The following is a 4,536-nucleotide window of genomic DNA, read 5'->3' as shown; positions in this document are numbered from 1 at the left end:
CTAGGAATTACATAACAGAGGCAGCTTCTTCATTACCTTATGATAATGATATACACTTAAGTCCAAAAATAAATTAAATGCAAAACACAGAGCTAGGTATTGCAGATACAAAAACAATAAAGAAATAGATGTTCTCTGACATAAGGATCATAGAAGATTTTATGTTCATAGCTATGAGAGTTCTTAGAGGACATCAAGTCTAACCCCTTCATTTTATAGATGAGGAAACTGAAAGATTAAGAAACCTAACACCACACAAGTAGTGACAACAGAGGAATTTGAATCCTGCAAAGGACTTTTCCTACTATATCAAACTCTACTCTTACAAAACATCACACATTAAAAGATAAAAGAAAAGATGATATCATATAGTAGAAAATATACTGTATTTGAAATTTCAAGATCCCAAAATCAAATTCCAATTTTGTTATTTACTGTATTTCCCCATGTATAAGATATACCCTTTTCCAAAAAATTTGGGGTCTAAAAACTGGGAACATCTTATACAGTGGTTGTAGATATTTTTACTTGCATTTCCCCCTTTTTCCTGCTTATTCTCTTTGCACTCATTGTTCCACATTTGTTACTAGTATATTAGGTAGCATTTTGCCATGTTGTACCCAGAAATGACTCAGAAAATATTTTTATACAATACTGAATTCAAGTTCAAAGTGATCCAGTTAGTAAAGGTGAATGGAAATCATGCTACTAAACGTCATTTGTTTATTGTCAGGGATAGAGATTTGGGTTTACTAATGATACTGTTAAGTTCATTTGGAACTAGTTGCAGGAGCAGAGTGTTCATCAAGGGGTCAATTAAAAAAATCCTTAGTAAGCTATTATTGTGCTAGTCACAAGCAATGGATAAAAGTAAGTTTAGAAGGAAGTCTTGAATAATGAACTCAAAACAAATCTGTCCTTCATCCTAAACTAATCCACATATTTGTCAGTGATTTAAATGGAGGAAAAAGAGGTACTCATCAAGATCAGAAACAACATGAAACTGGTAAGAATCTTACAAATTAGATACAATACCTTCTATTTCTAACTTGAATTAGCGATTTGGGACTGGTAAATGAGGAAAAATGATTCAAAATCTGTAGATAATTCCATTGATTAAAACAGCAAACACAAATCATTAAAGGCCATAGCTAATAAGAAAGTTTCACTTTTTTTGCTATTAAGCTAATGGCTAAATTTTTAAATTGTCATTGGATTTTTTATATAGTAACTAGTTATGAATTATACTAAAAAACTTTTTATAGATCTAAGAATAATAAATGTTTTCAAAAATCCTTTTTGACATATGACTGAAATCAAAGATTATAATAGGAAGAAGTTTTCAAGGGTAAGTATACAACACTGCTCATTTTGAGCTGGCCTGGAAAGCACAAGTAAACTCCATTTGGATTTTGATGAGTTTAGAGCTAAAAATTGTCTTTCTCCATTGCTAAGGCTGAGCTCTTTCTTCTCTCTCTCTCTCTCTCTCTCTCTCTCTCTCTCTCTCTCTCACTCAATATCCACCCCACTCACCTTTCCAAGACATTCCTCTGATCTACCAAGCTTATTAATCATCAAGATTGCTACCAGGAAGAACTTGGAAAGGACAACTCCAGGCTATCCTGAAACATCTGATGGCCTAATAATCCTGGACATTTTAGGAAATGTTGGCATTTCCAGTAACAGTATACAATTTTCAAATGTCCCCTAATAGGCTACGGCTATGGGTTTGCTATTCCCAAGAGCTCAATTACCTTTTTACAGTAAGACAGCACCAATTGTGCTGATTTTTAAAGAACCCATTTTAAATAAAATATAGCTTTATACAGATCAATATATTTTGCTTCTTAAAAGAAAAGAAAATTTTCAATCCAATTACTTGTTTCTGCACACCTTTAAATAAAAACTACTGCTTGTGGCAAACCTCCTTTGACAGCATTTTTTTCTTGAGCAAAAAGTCATTTTCAATTCAACTTAATTGCACAAGCAAATGTGAAGGTTGGGGGAAAACATCCACTTGTTATCTGTGTGATGTCCTTGAAGGATTGTGTATTACCAGCACTAGGACACAAACTTAAAGGTGCAAATAGAGATGCTGTTTTTTAACTTAAAATATCAGAAATGTACTCATTAAGTCACTGATATTCTTCATTACATATAGCAAAAATTTTTAAAAAGGAAAATAAAAAAAGAAATGGTATTATATAAGGGGGATTTAAGGAGGTACAGTGGATGGAGTTAGCCAGTAATCATTATTGAAACACCTATCATGTGCCAAGCCCTATGCAAAGGCTAGGGAGAAAGGCAAAAACAAACAAAAAAAAAAGTCCCTGTTTTAAAGAAACTTACAGTCCATTTGGGGACACCAAATACCAACAACTATATAAACAAGATATATACAGGATAAATTGAGGGAAAATTTCAAGGAGAAAGAACTAACGTTAAGGAAAGCTTACTGTAGGAAGAAGGCTTATAACTGGAACTTGAAGCAAAGCAGGGAAGCCAGGAGATATAAATGAGAAGGGAGGGAATTTGATGTAAAGGGCACAGTCAGTGAAAATGCCAGCAGTCAGTAGATAGCTTGTCTTTTTCAAGAAAAAACAAAGTCAGTGTCATTGAATTAAGGAATAGAGAGGAGTAAAGTATAAGAAGACTGGAAAAAGTAAGAGAAGCCATTTTTGAAGAGTTTTGAATAAAAAATCAAATTTTATATTTAAATTTGTAGGTGATGGAGAGTCATAAGGCATTATGGAAAGGGGGAGGTGATATTATAAGATATAAACTTAAAGAAGACCAATTTGACAACTGAGTGGAAATTAGAGTGAAATGGAGGAAAAAGTTAGGACTTATAGACCAATGTGAAGACTAATGAAATAGTCTTGGTATGAGGTGACGAGAATCTGAATGAGTATTGAACTTGGAATCAGGAACACCTGGGTTTGAACACTACCTCAAACACTTCCTAGCTATGTATACCTGAGAAAGTAGGAAGAAAAGAAATAAGTATTTAACAGTCACCTACTAAGTGACAGGAACCATGATTTGAATTTCACAAATGTGTTAACTGGTCCTCACAACAAGTAGGTGCTATAATCCCCATTTTACAATTGAGTAAACTGAGACACAAAGGTTAAGTAATTTGTTTAGTCACCCAGATAAGAAATGTCTGAAGTCAGATTTGAATGCAAGTCTTCCTGAGTATGAGCCCCAGTACTTTAACACCTAACTACCTACCTCAGGGTTCCTCAATCTCTCTTGGTCTCAGTTGTCTAATCTGTGAAAAGAAGATAATAGCACCTACCTGACAAGATTGTATTGGGGATCAAATGACAATATACATGAAGCTCATTAATACAAACTTTAAAGCTCTAGCTAAATGCTGGCTATTATTACCATAATATACAGCATTTTGATTTTTTTGAAAGATTTTATTTATTTTGAATTTTGCAACTTTCCCCCAATCTTACTTCCTGCCCCCCATCCCCACAGTGGACAGTTTGTTAGCCTTTACATTGGTTCCAAGGTATGCACTGATATGAGTTGAATGTGATGAGAAAGAAATCATACCCTTAAGGAAGAAACATAAAGTATGAGAAATTACATATTGAGAGAACATTTTTTTTAAATTAAAGGTAATAGTCTTTGGTCTTTGTTCAAACTCCACAATTTTGTCTCAGGAATTCTCCATCACAGATATCTCAAAATTGTGCCTGATTGTTGCCCTTTTGGTTATGAGCAGGTCCATTATCATCCATGATCATTACTCCCATGTTGTTGTTAGGTTGTACAATGTGTTTCTGGTTCTGCTCATCTCACTCAGCATCAGTTCATGCAAATCCTTCCAGGCTTTCCTGAATTCCCATCCCTCCTGGTTTCTAATTGAACAATAGTGTTCCATGACATAGATATGCCACAGTTTATCAAGCCATTCCCCAATTGATGGGCATTCACTCAATTTCCATTTCTTTGCTACCACAAACAGAATATTTTTATAGAGTTGTTATTTTTACCCTTTTTCATAATCTCTTCAAAATATAGACCAGTAGTGGTCTATGCTGGATCAAAGGGTATACACATTTTTGATGCCTTTTGAGCAAAATTCCAAATTGCTCTCCAGAAAGGTTGGATGAGTTCAGAGTTCCACCAACAATGTATTAGTGTCCCAGATTTCCCACATCCCTTCCAACATTGATCATTGTCCTTTCTGATCATATTGGCTACTCTGAGAGGTGTGAGGTGGTAACTCAGAGATGTTTTAATTTGCATTTCTCTAATAATTAGTGATTTAGAGCAATTTTTCATATGACTATGAATCGCTTTGATTTCCTCATCTGTGAATTACCTTTGCATATCCTTTGACCATTTGTCAACTGGGGAATGGCTTGTATTTAAAAAAAAAATTTGAATGGGGCGGTTAGGTGATACAGTGGATAGAGCACCAGCCCTGGAGTCAGGAGTACCTGAGTTCAAATCTGACCTCAGACACTTAATAATTACCTAGCTCTGTGTCCTTGGGCAAGCCACTTAACACCATTT

Source organism: Macrotis lagotis, chromosome 1 (genome assembly GCF_037893015.1).
Source record: "Macrotis lagotis isolate mMagLag1 chromosome 1, bilby.v1.9.chrom.fasta, whole genome shotgun sequence".
NCBI lineage: Eukaryota > Metazoa > Chordata > Mammalia > Peramelemorphia > Peramelidae > Macrotis > Macrotis lagotis.
Note: the sequence above shows the minus strand (reverse complement) of the source record.